The sequence below is a fragment of the Syngnathoides biaculeatus genome, chromosome 9 (assembly GCF_019802595.1).
Source record: "Syngnathoides biaculeatus isolate LvHL_M chromosome 9, ASM1980259v1, whole genome shotgun sequence".
In the NCBI taxonomy this organism is placed as follows: Eukaryota; Metazoa; Chordata; class Actinopteri; order Syngnathiformes; family Syngnathidae; genus Syngnathoides; species Syngnathoides biaculeatus.
Genome location: NC_084648.1, coordinates 25,174,427 through 25,193,894, shown reverse-complemented (window position 1 = coordinate 25,193,894; position 19,468 = coordinate 25,174,427). Strand labels below are relative to the sequence as shown.

Genomic DNA, 19,468 nt, shown 5'->3' with positions numbered 1-19,468 from the left:
GGACGTATTTCTTGTCTTCCCGATCAACCGATACTGCTATTTCTTCATCAGATGAGGATAAATCCGAGAAATCAGCGCTGGCCATAATTGTGTCACAACGTTAGCGAGCCTTTGTTTGCACACGTAATACATCACATCTGCACATGTTGGTCGTGTGACTCGCCAAAATGGCGGCGCCCATAAAAATTCGTAATTGACGATAAAAATCTTCCCAAAACACCGATAAAAGAAATCATATTAACCTCAAATTTTCAAGGTACAGTACATATGACATGACCTAGCTGATACATTGTTAATTCAACAACCGGACCTTTAAGTTCACTCACCTGCAGCATTGCGCACATGAAAGTCAACACGGCCCTTGTGGGGCTTGAAGCGTGGCCTCTTCACTTCATCCTTGAAGAGGAATGCATGCGAATGCATCTTCTTCCAAATAATGTCTGTCTCATCCATGTTTTAAAAAGTTTACTGAAGGGAGGTAGCCTCCCTCACTGATGAAGTCAGGAAACTCTTCCTCCACATAACGATGAGCAGCATCATTGTCAGCAGAGGAAACTTCACCTTACAGAGGCACACTTCTCAGGCCGTATCTTTTTGGAAATTATTTGAACCAGCCTTTGCTGGCTGAGAAGCCTCATCCTCGACAAAGCGAATCATGCCTGGCAGCGCTAGTACTGGCTTGATGTTCATTAGCACATTCTTCAGTCTCTTCATTGTGATCATCTGTCGAGATTTGGTCATCGAGGTTTGTCCTTGTCCTGATCATATTCAAAAACTCACAAAAGTACTGACTTTTTCCTGCAAACAGCAATCCACAATGCAGCCTCCATTTTCACAATCCTCTTATTATGTGGCGTTACCACACGTTTCTCTTAAAGGCTATTTTAGCAGTTTTGCAGATGTTTGCTTTGTGTTTCTTGATGTACCCCACTACAGATTCATTCACATCATAATGGAGAGCCACAGATGGATAACTTCAAATCAAATCAAAAGCCTTTATTGTTATTATATGACTGTGCACACAACGATATAACAAGCACCTCTCCACAAAGTCCTTGAATCATGAAAATAAAATATCCATCAATCCATCCATCTTCTTAGCCACGTATCCTCATCCTCAAGGGTCGTGTGCCGTGCTGGAGCCTATCCCAGCTGTCAACGGGCAGGAGGCAGTGTACACCCTGAACTGGTTGCCAGCCAATCGCAGGGCACATCAAGACAAACAGGCGCACTCACAATCACACCAAAGGGGGAATTTAGAGTGTCCAATTAATATTGCATGTTTTTGGGATGTGGGAGGAAACCGAAGTACCCAGAGAAAACCCACGCAGGCAGTGAGAGAACATGCAAACTCTGCACAGGCGGGGCCGGGATCGAACCCTTGACCTCAGAACTGTGAGGCCAACGCTTTCCAGCTGATCCATCGTGCCACCTAAAATAAAAGACAACATCTTAAATATGAGGTAAAGTAACACAGATTTTAAAAATAACATCTGCCCTCTTTGATCATATCCACTTTTTCAATGACGCTCATGTTTTTCTTTCTCTTGGGCACCGCAGAGGAAGCTTTCGCAGGGGCATCATAATTAGGTGGTATTGTAGCTATGTAATCGAAAAAACTTATTGCTTCAATAAAAAAAAAGTTATCACGAACACAACACTAAGATACAGTACGGATGCAAGACAGTCAACAGTGTGGATGAGACTGGCGAGACAAGGGAAGTTGTGTTGATGCACAGCCAATAAACTCAGAGGATGAAGCCACAGAATCAGCTTTATTTTGCCAAGTGTGTAAAATAAACACCCAAGGAATTTTTCTCCGGCAGATGGCGTTGCCCTGGTACGACATAAAGAACAAAGAACAACAAAGCAGCAAAAACAAAGAACAAGAGACATTTCTATTTATAGGAACTATTCTTCATAGGTCATGCAAGATGTAAAATCTTTGTTTAGAGCAGGTACGAGATAAATGTGTCAATGTCCCTCATTGTTTAAAACTTGTACGGAGTCCCTTTACCCCTTCGTGGTTCCTGTAATAGACCAGTGCAATGCCAGTACAATGACAGTTGCAAGGGAGCAAGTTAAAGTGACGAATCATGCGATAGTCTACAAAATAATTTACTAATACTGTTATTGGTAGGAGCAGCAGAAAGTGAGTGTCCCAACAATGGCACAAGGCAGAAAATGGTAATTTTGCTGATTAAGAATGTAATGACTTACCTTAATTGACAGAGCAGCCCGTATCAGTGGGTTAATCACCGCATAGTACCAGAGCAGCCCCCACAGGAGAGACACAATCAGATACCTTCTCACAATCCACAAAGTACATGTAGACTTGTTGGCCAAAGTCATATGCACACTTGAGCACTCTACTGAGGGTGTAGAGCTGATCAACTGTTCAACAGCAAGGGTGAAAACCAAACTGCTCCTCTTGAAACTGAGATTTGACTTGCCAAGGGACTCTCCTCTCCAGAACCCCTGAATAGAACTTATTGACTGAAGAGACTGAAGAATGTAATCCCCCTATAGTTGGACGACACACTCTGGTGCCCTTTTTTAAAAAAGGGGATCAACACCCAAGTCTGCAGAGCTAGAAGAACTGTCCCAGATGTTCACACGATAATGCAGAGCTGTGTCAACCGGGACAGTTCCACAACATCCATAACCATGAGGAACTCTGGGAGAATCTTATCCCTGCCAAGAAGGAGCTTTTTACCATGATGGTGACCTCAACCCCAGAGATAGGAGACCCCACCTTAGAAACCCCAGACTCTGCTTCCTCAAGGGAACATGTGTCGGTGGAATTGAGGTCTATGAAATATTCTACCCACTGACTCAAAACGTCCCCAGTCGAGGTCAACAGTGCCCAATCCCTAATATACACTGTGTTGATGGTCCACTGCTTCCCCCTCCAGAGATACCAGTGGTGGACCATGATTTTTACGACTCTGTGTGGAAGGTATTTTCCATGACCTCACTAAATTCCTAAAATGTCTGAGCTTTTTCCTCAGTGACCACCAAAGCTGCATTGGACTTGGTCATCCAGTACTCATCATTTACCTCAGGAGTCCCACAGGCCATAAAGGCCCAGTAGGGCTCCTTCAGCTTGATGGCAACCCTCATCAGTTGTGTCCACCAATGGGTTCAGGGATTGCCATCACTACAGGCACCGACCATTTCACAGCCACAGCTCCCAGCCGTTCGCCTCGGCAATGGAGGTGCGTACTTGGCAGACTAGGATTCAATGTCTCCTGACTCCCCCGAAACGTGGGTGAATTTCTGCTGGGGGTGGGAGTTGCAAATCCTTCTCACAGGGAATTCTAGCAGATGTTCCCAGCAGACCTTCACAGAATATTTGGGCCTGTCAGGTAGGATGAGCCTCTTTCGCCACCATTGGAGCCAACTCAACACCAGGTGATGATCACCGCTTCCCCCCTCTCTACACCTGTCTCTCATTTGCAATGACAAGGGGCTGGATTGCTGTTTGATTATTGATAGATTTTAGGTGTTGTCTTGGCTTTCCCTGCCTTTGTGCTCCACCCTTTCTTCATGCCCAATATTTTTTCCCTGAGTCATCTCACATTTTTACACAAAGCTTACATACCCAATTCCATTTATGTTGAGACATTGTGTTAAACAAATACAATATACAAAAACAATACAATGATTTGCAAATCATGTTCAACCTACATTTATTTGAATACCCTATAATATATTTAATGTTCAAACTGATTAATTTTTCATTAGGAATTTTATGGCTGCAACACAATCCAAAAAACTGTGAAATGTGGCCAAAAAAGACTGAGAAAGTTGAAGAATCTTCATCAAAAAAACTATTTGAAAAATCCCACCGGTGAACAGGCTCATTGGAAACAGTTGGGTGCCATGATTGGGTATAAAAGTATTTTACCTGAATTACTGTCATTCACAAGCAAAGATGGACGAGGTTCACATCTTTGTGAACAAGTGCAAACATCTTAAGGGCAATGTTCCTCAACATAAAACTGTAAAGAATTAAGGGATGTCATCATCTACGGTCCATAATATCATCAAAATATTCAGAGAATCTGAATCAAATCACTGCATGTAAGCAGTAAAGCCGAAAATCAATATTGACTACCTGTGACATTTGATCCCTCAGGCGGCGCTGCTTCAAAAACCGACAATAATATCTAAAGGATAAACCACAGGGCCGCAGGAACACTTCAAAAAACTAATGTCACTACTGTATTTTCACAACCATAAGGTGTAGTTACAGTGAAGAAAATAAATATTTGAACACCCTGCTACATTGTAAGTTCTTCCACTTAGAAATCATAGAGGGGTCTGAATTTTAGGTGTATGTCCACTGTGAGAGAAATAATCTAAAAAGATTTTTTTTTTTTTTGCTCCAACTGTGGAGCTTTTTCACCAAGCTGCTTGGCAATTTCTCTGTTGCCCTTTCAAGCCATGTGGAGTTGTACAAATTTGTACAAGTTTGAGTCTTACTGATTTTTTTATGTCGTGGACAGGTGTCTTTATGCAGCTAATGACCTCACACAGCTGCATCTGATAATACATGGAGTGGAGGTGGAGTTTTAAAAACGGACTAACAGGTCTTTGAGGGTCAGAATTCCAGCTGATAGACAGGTGTTCAAATACTTGTTTGCAGCTGTGTCACACAAATAAATCATTAAAAAAAATCATACATTATGATTTTTCTATTTAGACTATCTCACAGTGGACGTGCAGCTATGATGAAAATTTCAGACCTTACCCTACTTATTTTCTTCACTGTAACTTAGAAAACACATTCACACATTGCTTTTATTTTACCCCCTGGGAGATCCATTGTGCCAAGTAGAGATCTTGTTTATCCGTCAATTATTTTTGCTTTCATCTGCTTCTCATAATTCAAATGACCATCAGACGTGATTGCAACTGTGACTTCCTCTTCACCCCAAATCAACTACTGGTCAACGATGCAATTAGTATGATACAATCCTCTCGAGCCCCTAAGCACACATGTGCTGCTCAGTAGGCTGGACACATGAAAGCCGTACTCTTAGTCAACCCCAGACCTGGCTGGCAGTTCTGCTGCTGGACATGTGGACAAGCCATACTCTTAGCAAACCCCAGACTCAACTGGCAGTTCTGTGGATTGACAAAGACAAGTTGTACTCTTACCAAAACCCAGACCTGGCTGGCAGTTTTGGGGATGGACAAAGACAATCAATACATTTAGCAAACCCCAGACCTGGCTGGCAGTTCTGCGGCTGGAGACATAGACAACACGTGCAGTTACAAACACACTCCCAACTTTGACTCTATCAGCTTTAATCATCTTGCTACCACAGATGCCCCCCAAGGAGCAAATTCCAAAGCCAGTACCGCCCCCTGGAAGTAATGTGCGGCCACCAGCACATATTGAGAGAAAACACTCACCTTTAAGACGGCAGATAACTGGAGTGGCCCCGCAGCACCACTGCCAGAGCTTTGCAAATCCTGTGTGTAATGCCACCTGAAGTGTATTTTCCCCTTGTGTCTGGGCAGCAGACAGAGGATTCACTTTCAGAGACTGAGGTTTGGCCTAATTTTTTTATTAAGAGGTGTCACAGTTGTAAGCTACAGGTCTGATCATCCTTTGCGGTGCAGAGCCAGCAAAAAAAGAAAGAGCCCCCACCCTCTCAACCTTTTTTCTCTGCTTAAAATTCCTTCTTCTCCCCTGGGCGTGGATAGATAGTCCCCCTCTCATGTTTCTTCCAGGGACCTCCCTTCTCCTCCTCACCCATGGAATGTACCTCTCTTTCTGTCTCTGGGAAGTCTGTGGGCACTGAATACTTGGGTCCAGTTAACCAATCAATGCAGATTTGTAACCCAAGACCTCTGGTAATAACCCTAGGTTATTACCATCCACCTCACGGGTGACCAAATGTAAAAGTCCCAAATGGCGATAGAATTCCTTTGGAATAGCCCTGAGGGTTCCTTTGAAGTAGAATTATTCACTGAGTTTGTCTATCTTACTTTCTAAACTCAAGAGCTTAATTCACACCTTCTTCTTCTTCTTCTTCTTCTTCTTTTCCTTTCGGCTTGTCCTGTTAGAGGTCGTCACAGAGTGTCATCTTTTTTCATCTAAGCCTATCTCGCGCATCTTACTCTCTCACACTCACTGTCCTTATGTCCTCCCTCACAACATCCATCCACCTTTTCTTTGGTCTTCCTCTCACTCTTTTGCCTGGCAGCTTCATTCTCAGCACCCTTCTACCAATATACTCACTCTCTTGGCTTAGAATATGTCCAAACTATTGTAGTCTGCTCTCTCAAACCTTGTCTCCAAATCATCAAACTTTAGCTGTTCCGCTAATGAGCTCATTTCTAATCCTATCCAACCTGTTCACACCAAGCGAGAACCTCAGCATCTTCATTTCTGCTACCTCCAATTCTACTTCCTGTTGTTTCTTGATTGCCACCGTCTCCAATCCGTACATCATGGCCAGCCTCACCAATGTTTTATCAACTTTGCCCTTCATCCTCGCAGAGACTCTTCTGTCACATAAAACACCAGATACCTTCCGCCAATGGTTTCACCCCGCTTGGTTTCTTCACTTTCTTACCACACTGTCCATTGCTCTTGATTGTTGACCCCAAGTATTTGAAGTGGTCCACCCTCGCTATTTCTTCTCCCTGGAGCTTCACTGTTCCTCCTCCACCCCTCACATTCATGCACATATATTCTGTTTTACTTCGGCTAATCTTCATACCTCTCTTTTCCAGTGCATGCCTCCATCTTTCTAATTGCTCCTCCGCCTGCTCCCTGCTTTCACTGCAGATCACAATGTCATCTCCAAACATCATGGTCCAAGGGGATTCCATTCTAACCTCATCTGTCAGCCTATCCATTACCACAGCAAACAGGAAGGGGCTCAGCGCGGAACCCTGATGCAGTCCCACCTCTACCTTAAATTCTTCTGACACACCAACGGCAAATTTCATTTCTGTTCTGCTGCTTTCATACATGTCTTGTACTATTCTCACATATTTCTACGCTTCACCAGACTTGCGCATGCAGTACCACAATTCCTCTCTTGGTACTTTGTCATGGGCTTTCTCTAAGTCTGCAAAGACACAATATAGCTCCTCTTGACCTTCCCTGTACTTTTCCACGAGCATCCTCAAGTCAAATAATGCATCACCGCTACTTTCTAAGCATGAAAACATACTGTTGCTCGCAGATACGTACTTTTGTCCTGAGTCTAGCCTCCACTACTCTTTCTCATAACTTCATTGTGTGGCTCATCATCTTTGTTCCTCTATAGTTTCCACTGGTCTGAACATCGCCTTTGTTCTTAAAAATGGGGACCAGCACACCTTTCCTCCATTCTTCTGGCATCTTCTCTCCCACTAGTATTCTATTGTATTCTAATTCTAATTCTCACCACTCGGGTTTTATCTAATGCAATGTTGAAATAGATTACAGTAGCGATAAAACTGTGGAAAGACCATTCTTAAAAAGACTTAAAAATGTCTTTTATGGCAATGATCTCTATCAAGAATGAGAGACTTGAAGCTCAAACAAGAAAAGGAAGAAATTTGCAGGAGCATAATATGTCCATATGCAGTATATATTAGTATTCGTAATATATACTGTATATAATGTCGACGAGCAAATGATTTGTCTCTTTAAACTGATCGCTTTGCACAATCGTCATTGCACTGGTCTGCAACGGTGAACCGCAAACTGGTATGGGCACTCTGTATAAGCTTATTTTAATGCGGGGCATTGATGCATTCTACCTGCTCCAAATACTAGAAGACTCTGCATCCTCACACAACTGACTCTGATAAGATGGCTCTGATAGTTTCCCATTAATGTCTATTGTTCCAGCAGGACGAAAGGAGCAAGCCAAAACCACCCCAAACAGCAAGAACCCCAGAGAAATTTAAAGTGCTCATTCAGAGGAAATGTATTTTATTTGTCTATCATTCAAATGTAGCTAAAATTTCATTTAAAAATTCTTAACACAACAGAAATGAAATAAATTAGCATCAAAGTCAGTCTCTAGATTTTGTTCGAAATATCACTTAGATTCGGAAAATGACGGTACTCTGCGGAAGGTGATGTTATAGCAAGACAACATTTTGCCAGAGAGTGAAAAAGCTAGCAAAGATAATGAGGAAGTGTGTTGCATACGGCTGTTCTGCATCAAACGCAGATGGAATCAGTTTACATGAATGGCCGAAAGATGAACAGATAGGCAGGTTATGGACCAGGTTTGTGAAGACAAAGTGGGTGCATTGAACTTACACATCAAAGTTGGCAGTAATATGTTCCAAGCATTGGACTGAGGACTGTGTGCTCCAAGGTTTGGTCCATTATTTAAAATATGGGTTTAATCTTTAAGCGCAGAACGATACCGGAGGTTTCGATTTTTGTTTTATACCGACTCGGTCATGAGTACAACAACAACAACAAACGACTCACTGTTGTGTTCAAGCAGGATCAGACTTTTAAACATGTTTGAATTAGATTATTTCGTCAACAACGTGTATGTAGATTTCTACCAGTCTGTGTTTTGGGGGCATAGTTCCATGTCAACTTCGTCAGGTTTCGCCGAATCCCGTCCTTGTGTTGCAGTCGATGCTCAGACCGTCACACCGGTTCGAACATATATAATTGAATTACACCTACATGGGATGTTTTTCGAACATGAGTCAGAGCAGAGTTGAAATTATTTTACCATGGATTAGTGTGAAGAGAAATGGTGCAGGGGTTCATTTAAAGGAAGAGCTGGCTAAGAATGTCTTGGAGGTAAAAAGAATATCAGATCGAGTGATGAGGCTGAAATTTTAAATTGAGGGTGTTTTGTATAATGTGAGCATTGGTTTGGTAAACCAGGGATTGTGGGTTCGTATCCCACTGGGGCCTCCACTCCCTGAGAAGGGTTGCGTCAGGAAGGGCATCCGGTGTAAAAATTGTGCCAAACAAATATGTGCGTTCATCTGAGATGACACGCTGTGGCGACCCCGAAAGGGACAAGCCAAAAGAAAGAAAATGTATAATGTGATTAGCGGCTATGCCCCACAGGTAGGATGTGACCTAGTAATGAAAGAGAAATTCTGGAAGCAACGAGATGAAGTAGTTCTGAGCATCCCAGACAGAGAGAGAGTTGTGATTGGTGCAGATTGTAATGGACATATTGGTGAACGAAACAGGGATGATGAAGAAGTGATGGGTGAGTATGGCATCCAGGAAAAGAACCTTGAGGGACAGATGGTGGTGGACTTTGCAAAAAGGTTGGAAATTGCAGTAGAGGCAGGTACATAGAGTGACCTACAAGAGCAGACGTAGAAGCATGCAGGTGGATTATACACGATGTCATCTGAAGGATGTTACTTACTGTAAGGTAGTGGTAGGAGAGAGTGTAGGCTCGACAGCATCGGATGGTGGTGTGTAGGATGACTCGGAAGATTAAGAATGCAATGGTAGAACAGTGAACCATGTGGTGGAAGCTGAGAAAGGAAGAATGTTGTTCAGCCTTTTGGAAAGAGGGGAGACAGGCTCTCAATGGACAGGAGGAGATCCTGGAAGACTGGACTACTACAGCCAAGGTGATCAGAGAGACGGGCAGGAGAGTACTTGGTGTGTCTTCTGGTAGGTAGAACGAGACTTGGTGGTGGAACCCCAAAACACAGGAAGTCATACAAGGAAAGAGGTGAGCAAAGAAGAAGTGGGACACTGAGAGGACTGAAAAGAGGCGAAAGGAATACATTGAGATGTGATGTAGGGTAAAAGTAGAGGTGGCGAAGGTCTAAACAAGAGGCATATGATGACATGTACACCCGGTTGGACACGAAAGAAGGAAAAAATGATCTCTACAGGTTAGCCAGAAAGAGGGATAGAGATGGGAAGGACATGCAGCAGGTAAGGGTGATTAAGGATAGAGATGGAAAGAAAGAATACTTTGAGAAGTTAATGAATGAAGAAAATGAGAGCGAAGGAAGAGTAGAAGAGGCAAGTGTGAAGGATCAGGAAGTGGCAATGATTAGTAAGGGGGAATTTAGAAAGGCAATACAAAGGATAAAAATGGAAAGGCAGTTGGTCCTGAAGCAATTGGAAGAGGTGGCTGTGGAGGTTTTGACCGACTTATTCAAGAGAATATTCGTGGGAGAGAAGATGCCTGAAGAATGGAACAAAAGTGTGCTCATTCCCATTTTTAAGAACAAAGACAGAGTTCTTTGACGTGTTTGAAATCAACACCTCACCCACCCCCGTACAAGCTCAAAACTTGCTCAAGCAAGCAAAGCAAAAGCAGACACTGTGGGCAGAGAACTTTTTCATACAGTCCATGGACGGAGAGACAAAAATGAAGCTGCCCCCTTTGATTGAATGTGACTCAGTTCCGGAGGACAAATCTGAGATCCCTTCACCTGAGATCACTGTGTATCACCCTCATCTTCACCCAATCGCAGACAAAATCCAACCTGTTGCTCATCATGCTCCAATCCTCCTACTCCTGGGAAGGGATATCCTCCATGTTCATCAGGTGTGTGAACAGATAAACGGCCCCAAAAATGCTCCTTATGCCCAAAGACTGGACTTGGGTTGTGCTATGGTAGGGGAGGTGTGTTTAGGTAAAGCTCACAGCACAACAGAGGTTAATTTACACAAGACACATACGTTAGAAAACGAATGCACAACCATATCCAAACACCATTACAATGAAAGAAGACTGTAGTGTCAGGCCTCAGCTAAACACACTAGCAGTTGCAAACATTGCAGACTCCACAGTTCACACAGACCAATTCGGTCAGTCTGTGTTTGACAGAACTGAGTCAGATGACAAGGTAGCATTGTCTATAGATGACACAACCTTTATCCTTCCGGTGTCCAAGAAGGAGGCACCCAAGCAACAGAGATCAGGCCTTAAAATGCCTCAACTCACTGAAAAAGACTTTGGAAAAGAAGCCAAAAATGAGCAAGCACTACATCCAGTTCATGGAGAAAATGCTGGATAACGATCAAGCTGAGCATGCTCTCCCTCTGCCAGAAGGTAAAGAACATTGGTATCTTCCAAAATTCGGTGTATACCACCCACAGAAACCATAACAAGCAGTAGACCTGTGAACGAGAACTAAAAACATGTTCGCAGAATCCAACCTGCGTCTCCACAAAGAGGCTTCTCACTGTAACCTGGTCATGGAAGCATTTTCTGTAGAGGACCGCGTTAAAGACTTGAAAGATATGGACCTTGCAACAGATCCTGTCCCAGTACAAAGGAGTTTAGGAGTCTTTTGGAACCTACAAATTGACAGTTTTACCTACCTTGCATCAAATGAGACAAAAACATTCACACGCCGGGGAGTACTGTCAACCATCAACAGTCTGTATGGCTCCTTGGGTTTTGCTTCTGCCGTTGTCATGCAAGGCAAGGCACTACCCCAAGAACTGTCATCTGAGAGAGACTGGGATGCACCTCTTCCTCCAGAAAAAGAGGAGATGGGGGTCTCATGGAAAGACTCGTTAAAAGTTCTTGAGGATCTACAAATCAAAAGGTGCTACAGTCGAGCATCGCTAAGTGCCATGGAAAGAAATGAGGTGTGTCTTTTCTCTGATGCATCTACTGAAGCTATAGGGGCAGTAGTGGATCTGTGTTCTTCAGACAGTCAAGGTCAGTACGATGTGTAGGTTTTGTGATGGGGAAGTCCAAACTTGCACCCCGTTTGGCGCGTACTGTCCCATGGCTAGAACTATGTGATGTCGTACTTGCAATGGAGATATAAGTTGGTCAGCGACGAGTTGGGCATCAAAATTGACAGTTACGTTTCTCACCTACAGTCGTATTGTGTTAGGGTACATACACAAGTCTTCAAAATATTCTACACGTATGAAGTCAACCTTGTCACACGCATTAGGTTATCCACGCTACCAGACCAATGGCCTAATCTACTAACGGGTTTAAACCCATCAGACCAGGCAACCAGGTTTATTCAAGCTACTAAACTTAAAAACAGTAACTGGTTCACTGGCCTCAAATTTCTGTGTTCAGAAAAACTCATTCATTCCCACAAATACGATCCATTCACACTCGTAGAACCCGAAAATGACAAAGAAATACGTCCAGAAATAAAAACGCTCACAACTGCGGTATCAGAGTCACATCTAGGTGAAGCACTTTGGAAAATACTCAAGTTGGACGACAGCATGCAAAGCTGTAGCCAAACTAATTCATGTTGTTGCTTCTTTCAAACAAATGTCAAGCACAGTTTTTGCTCTATCTGGAAACTTCTCCTCTGGACAGTTGTATGGAAAACAATGGAAACATGTATAACAGCTAGCGGACACGTTTTGGAAGAGGTGGAAAGGTGAATATTTGTCTACTCCGCAGAAACGCACAAAGTAGACTGAAAACTGGACCAATGTCAAAGAAGGAGATGTAATGTTAAAGGATGCTCAGGCACACAGGAATGAATGGCCGATGGGACTGATAGTGAAAACTACCCAGCAGTGACAAGAAAGTCCGCAAAGTGCGGATTGTTAAAGAAGGGACTGCGAAGGTGTTCTTGAGACCTATTTCAGAGATTGATTGGATATTCCTCGCGATGTTTCATGAGTATGTTTGTATTTGAAGTGATATAATGTGATTATATGAAGCGGGGAATATAATGTCTTTAGGTAAAAGATTTATATATTTCATAAGATAAATATTTTCGTTAAAAAGTTAAAAATATGTTGATTTCATGATGCGATGTGTCAAAACATTTTAAAAGAAAAAGCGTCACCATGACAGCTCTTGGCCTGTGAGAATCATTCAGTTTCCATGCAGAGTGAGTGCTCTGTACGTCTACAGAGGACGTTTGAATATTGGAAAAGTTTTGTCTTTGTAAGTATTGTATGTTGACAGACAGGTTGAGGTCACAATTATATTTTATCTGAAAGCTCGATGTAAACGAGTGATCGTTGATACAGCTACTGTTGTGTTTAGCATAAATAAGATATCTGCCTGTACTTTACACAATGGCACACAGTGCACAGTGTAATGTATATTTTTCTGTAGCTTTCAATTACAAAATGATTAATTCATTTACCACAAGAGACCTCCATAAAAGCAAGAAAAGAATGCCTTGTGTAGCCTTCCATCAGGAAGTAGAATCTCAGATTCAGGTGGATCAATGTGGTTTTCGTCCTGGCCGTGCAACAGTGGACTGGCTCTACATTCTCAGCAGGGTCCTCAAGGGTGCATGGGAGTCAACCCAACTCGTCTACATGTGTTTTGTGGATTTGGGGAAGGTGTTTGACGGAGTCATGGAGTCCTGTGGGGGGTGCTTCAAGAGTATGAGGCACTGAACCCCCATGACACGGGCTATTCAGTCCCCGCATGACTGATGTCAGAGTTTGGTCTGCATTGCTGGCAGTAAGTCGCACTTGTTTCCAGTGAGGGTTAGAGTCTGCCAAGGATGCCCTTTGTCACCGATTCTATTCAGAACTTTTGTGGACAAAATGTCTAGGCAAAGCCAAGGGATAGAGGGGGTCTGGTTTGGTGGCCTCAGTATTTCATCTCTACTTTTTGTAGAAGATGTGCTTCTGGTTACTTCATCAAGCTGTGATCTCCAACTCTCACTGGAGCAGTTCACAGCTGTTGTGTGAAGTGGCTAGGATGGGAATCAGGACCTTTCAATCCAACACCATGGTTCTCAGTAAAAGGTGGAGTGCAATCTCTAGGTTGGGGCAGAGATCCTTCCCCACGTGAGGGAAGAATGGAACGGGAGCTCAACAGCCAGATCAGGGATGCAGACTTTGTAGCGATTCGTTGTGGTGAAGAAGGAGTTAAGCCAAAAGGCGATGCTCTCTATTTACTGGTCGATCTGCATTCCTACTCTCACCTACAGTGTGGTCACGAGCTGAGGGTTGTGACCAAAAGAAAAAGATCCCAGATACAAGTGGTCGAAATGAGTTTCCTCCAGATGTTTTTTTTCAGGCTCTCCCACAATGGTAGGATGAGAAGCTCAGTCTTCCGGGAGTGCTCAAGTAGTACTAACCCTAATCCGATTCAGTAGATGCCTCTTGGACACCTCCCTGGTGAGGTGTTCCAGGCATATCCCACCAGGAGGAGAACCCGGGGACGCCCAAAGCCACACTGGAAAGACTATGTCTCTCAGCTTGTTTGTGAACACCTCGGGATCCCCTTGGAAGAGCTGATGGAAGTGGCTGCGGAGATTCTGGGCTTCCCTGCTAAAGTTACTCCCCCCACAGCCCGACCTCGGATAAGTGGAAAAAAATGGATCGATGGATGGTTGGATGGATTGAATATAACATCCACCCATCTATTATCTGGCCTGCTTATCCTCAGAAAGGTCACAGGATTACTGGAGCCTATCCCATCTATCTTTGGGTAGATGGCGGGGTACACACCCTGAACTGGGTGACAGCCAGGGGAACCAGTAGGGCTCATAGGAACAAGCAACCATTCACACTCAACATCACACGGAAGGGCAATTTACAGTTTGCAATTAACACATGTTTTTGGGGATTTGGGAGGAAAGCGGTGTGCCCTGAGAAAACCCACACAGGCACGGGGAGAACATGTAAACTCAGACCACAGAGTTGTGAGGTAGATGCTCTAACCAGTCACGCCACCGTCCTGTGCAATATAACAAAGAAGGAAACATTAAAGGGGGTCTGAATACTTTCCTTCCCATAGTACAATGCGAACATGTCAAATCAGTGGAAGAGTGAGTATAAAACTGGTATTAGCAACAGCCAAGGCGATCAATGCCCACTAAACCTCCCATGCCCCCTGCCTACTTTCCCTCTCTGGCACATGGACTAATTCTGAGTGGAGTTGCTTTGCCAGGCCTTCACTGTGGTCTCCTGATTGTTTGTTTAGTGCCTTAGCGTTTGTCTTAAGAATGTCAAAAGCAAACTATATTTGGTTGTGCACAAAATTAGCTGTTCATTAGTGCATGTAGTATTGTACTATAGTACTGTATATGTGTGACCGGTGAACTTCTGCGTTGTGTAGTTTTAAAGACTACTTCGTGGCACAGGATTTGTCTTGGAGGCAATCTCCATTTATTTGACACAGCTGTTGTGTACAAGGCGAAACAAACACTTTGTAGTTTCTGTAGCATCAAGCTAGGACCTAGACATTCATCCATCCATTTCATTTGCCACTTATCCTCACGAGGGTCGCAGGGAGTGCTGGAGCCTATCCCAGCTGTCAAAGGGCAGCCTGAACTGGTTGCCAGCCAATCACAAGGCAACTCTAGACAAACAGCCGCACTCACAATCACACTTAAGGGCAATTTAGAGTGTCCAATTAATGGTGCATGTTATTCCGATGTGGGAGGAAACCGGAGTGCCCGGAGAAAACCCACGCAGGCACAGGGAGAACATGCAAACTCCACACAGGCAGGGCCACGATTGAACCCGAAACCTCACAACTGTGAGGCCAACGCTTTACCAGCTGAGCCACCGTCCCACCGGACCTAGACAATTGTAACATATGTAATATATTATCCTCTATACATACTACAAAGTGCAAATGCTCCTCAGCTATGATGCAACTTACCAAAACGTACATTGTCGAAAAGAGGAAGGGTGAAGAAAGACGGTCGGTGTACTTATTACAGGAGTGTGTGTCGCCTATAAGTATACGTGGGGATGCAAGGGCAGTACTTAATTGCAACATTCCAGTCAGTGTTAATATGTCGGGCAGCTATTTACAAATTTTGTGTGATTATAAACATAAACTAAACATATATACTTTTAACTCTGTTACATATGTAGTTTTCAGTGTATGTAGTATGTGCCCTTTAATTTTCTGGAAACTAATCCAAGGTATAGCCTGCCTCTTATCAGTTACTCCAATAAGAACAAACACTAGCAGTATAAAAAATAGATGGATGTTGCTTTGACATCCAAACCAATTTTTCAATACATGTTAAAGGAAGACTCTCTCCAAATTTCATATGTACAATAAACCCGCCAATGTGAAGTAATATTATTGTTGCATATATTTTGGACATTTATTGAAAAAAAAATGGAAAATAAAGAACATTCTTGAAATCCAAGCAAAATGTGGATGTGTGCCAGGTTTCAGAGCCAAACCCAGAAGAAACATCCTTGACTCTGCCCCTGACGTCGCCAGTGCTTCGCATTACAAATCATTCGTTCTAGCTAAGTCAAGATGCCGACATGTAGTACAACAAAACTGAGAAAACGCACCCAAATTTCTCCTTCTATAACTTCCCATGGGGTTAACCTGACAGGATACAGCTGTCGCTGTCACAGTCAGGAAATTTGCACGCATCTAATTGCTGGTTATTAGCTGCTGAGTTATAGCCTCCTGTGCTAATACTGTATAATCAACAACATACGTTATGAGGGTGACGCAGCTGTTCAATCCCGGAACTTCCGTGTGTGGAGTTTGCATGTTCCCCCTCTGTCTGCGTTTGTGTAAACGTGCCTCCTGCCCATTGACAGCTGGGATAGGCTCCAGCATTCGTGTGACTATCGTGCAGCTAAGAGAATGGATGCACAGGCTTGAACATTGTACATCATGCTATTTTTGTTTTGTTTGTTTGTAATTATTTTTCACAAAAATTGGCCACAAAATGCCAGATAGTGGACGTTTTCTGTTTGGTGAAATGTATCCGTGAGCAATGGGGGGTCAGAACAGAAAGCACTGCAGGCGTGCCAAACACTGATTGGCTGTCAGTTTTCCAGCCGGGCTCATTGGAATGTCTGAGTGAGAGAGGAATTTCGATAATACTTTTCCAATTTAGAAAATCTTCTTGGTGAAATCTGTGGAAAACTCTGGTATTAAAAGAAACACTGAACCCTCATCTACTAACTTTTAATGTGTGCTCCCATTCCCATTAGTTTCGACAAAGTCTTCTTTTAATGTACAGTATTTAATACAAAAAGAGCAATAAAAGCTATTATAAATCTTATGTAAGTCTTGTGGCTGTCAACTGTTTGATGAGATGTTTCAGAAATATGTCTCATCCCACTCACAGCTGCAGCAAGATTTTCTCCTGGGCATCTTTAAACTGCATTCATCCAAGATGTGATCACACTGAAGACAAAGTGTTATTCTGTTGGAAATGATTTGCTCTTGCCTTCCACAAAGTCACTTCAACACACTCAAGTGCCAGATGTGCCCTTCACTTCAAATAACTATTTATTTATGTTTTAAGAGTCAAGAAATAAAATGTATAAAATAAATAAAACAATTTCCATAAATAGTATACATTACAAGGTGATAGTGTAACAACAGTGGATTTAACACAGATTTTGGATGATTAAAAATAAATACTTGTGTATACAACCCCTGAACTCCTTCACTTCCATTCAAAGATGCATTGTAATTCCCTTTCCGGATCCCTCTGTGGCTTTTCTCTTCTAAATTTCTTCCTAAATTCCATGTTAGCCATTGTCAGGCTTGTGTACCTCCGTATTGATATGACTTTGAGATTGTTGGTGTAGTTTCTTCCTTGAGCACGACACTCACTCTGCCTTTCTTTTTCTTTCGATGCACTCCATCTTTCGGTTCTCATCTTTGTTTATCCTTGAAAAAGTGAGAAGGGAAAACGATGGATTTAGGCCAATGCACTAATATAAAACATCTGGAGGATTTTTTGGAATTTTGTTTTCCCAGCTCCTTGTGAAAACTGTGTTGTGGGATCCTGTTTCCGTGGGTTATATTTTTAAGAGGCTTGTATGATGTTGTATGTGGTATGTGCGTCAATTAAGTTTACTCTAATCGTTAGAAGGTTTATTTCTGTATGGCCTTACCTCTCCCAGCACCTAAAAAAAGCCTTGGCCATCCTCCCCTCAGTATTAATGCAGATTTTTTCAGTGGCATTGTCTGACTTGGTCATAGTTACACTGAATAAACACAAAGCAAAACTGAAATGAAATGTAACACAAAAACAAGACGTTGAAGCTTTATACAATCACTCACATCAGTTCTGTTTGATCACACCCGGGTCTCTTTTCAAGAACTTGGAAATCTGACATATTGCCTTTGACAAATTTGTTTGTGTCGTGACATGAGCAACGACCAAGAAAGTCATGACCTGAAATCAGGATTTTTTGGGGGGATGCAGTTAGGAACAAATAAAAAGAATGCTATTACAACTTTCAATTTGCAGTTGAACTCACCTTGATAGTCCTGTATGCAAAATCCAGTCAAAACAAGCAGCAAGAGAGCAAAGCTGTTCACAACCAAAGCCATTCCTCTGTCCCGATATCCTCACAAGTGTTCAACTTGGAAATGTGGAGGGAGGAGTGGGAGGCTCCTGACATGCGCCGCCAGTTTTACATTTCACAGTAAGTGGGTTTTCCCAGATTCCATGCCTCTTCCAGGCAAGCTGAACCGAAAGCATGAATTAGAATTTCCCAGAATCCCCATGCAAACACACAATGAAAAGGAAGTGAAAGTGAACACAGAGAATCCACAAAGGAATGGTTAGTAGAGGTAAAGAAAGTGGGTTGAGTGAACATTTTTGTTTGGAATATCTGTGCATAACTAAGATTTAGTAATGAATAAATAAATTATTAAAAATACAAATGGAAGTAGGCGGCACGGAGGCGCAGCTGTCGAGTGTTAGCCTCACAATTCCGAGGACTGGGGTTAAAATCCCAGCCCCTGCCTGTATGGAGTTTGCATGTTCTCCGCTTGCCTGTGTGGGTTTTCTCCGGGCTTTCTGGTGTCCTCTCACACCGCAAAAACATTAATTGGACACTCTAAATTGCCCCTGGGAGTGATTGTGAGTGCCACTGTTGTCTGTCTCCATGTGCCCTGCTTGCAACCAGTTCAGGATGTACCCTGCGTCCTGCCCATGACAGCTGGGATTGGCTCCAGCACGACCCTCGTGAGGATAAGCGGCTCAGAAAATGGATGGATGGATGCTCCTTCTTTAAATTTTGGCTCGTGATACAAAGCAAAAAAATCCATCAACCAGCAGGTTATGATTAAAACTCCTGAGTTGGTTGTAAGTCAATGTACCACTGAATACCAAAATACTAATCATCTCATGTGACTTGTAGCATACTTGCTCAGTGTGAAGTTACAGGTTTGTTGTCGCGTTTGTAGAAGAACATTTAATAACTCTGTCTGAACTATTCATTGTTTGAATACTGACAAAATGAAAAAAATTATCTTACAGTAGGCATTAGGCGTTTCCTCCATTGTGAAAAAATATGTTTTTAAAGGTCCCATGTCATCTAAATCTTGATCTCGCAGTCTGGGGTGGTGACCCAACCCCCCCCCCCCCCAATCGGTTTCGACCTGACAAGTTTAAATCTACTTACTACTTCAGACAACTGGTTCCAGGAAAGAAACTTGAGATTATTGCTCTGCGTACTTTACTGGTTATCTCAAGTAAAAACAAATAGTAGGAGTAGAAAGCACACGCACATGCCATGTATTTTATTTTTTGCCTTGAGGTGATTTATGAGGTCTCTCACATTTAAACATGTTAA

At 42.9% G+C, this 19,468-nt stretch overlaps 1 long non-coding RNA gene across 2 annotated transcripts; it reads right to left on the bottom strand.

The window, feature by feature from the left end:
* Positions 1-999: 999 nt before the first annotated feature.
* Positions 1,000-18,271, bottom strand: LOC133506278 (uncharacterized). Of its 2 annotated transcripts, XR_009796457.1 has the most exons (5): positions 18,146-18,170; positions 17,946-18,060; positions 17,777-17,890; positions 17,493-17,549; positions 1,000-1,432 (listed from the first exon to the last, which is right to left on the bottom strand). It is a non-coding gene; the product is annotated as an uncharacterized LOC133506278 (long non-coding RNA). The 2 variants fall into 2 exon arrangements; XR_009796456.1 differs by lacking the exon at positions 17,946-18,060 and having other exon boundaries at positions 17,777-17,869; positions 18,146-18,271.
* Between the last annotated feature and the right edge of the window lie 1,197 nt (positions 18,272-19,468).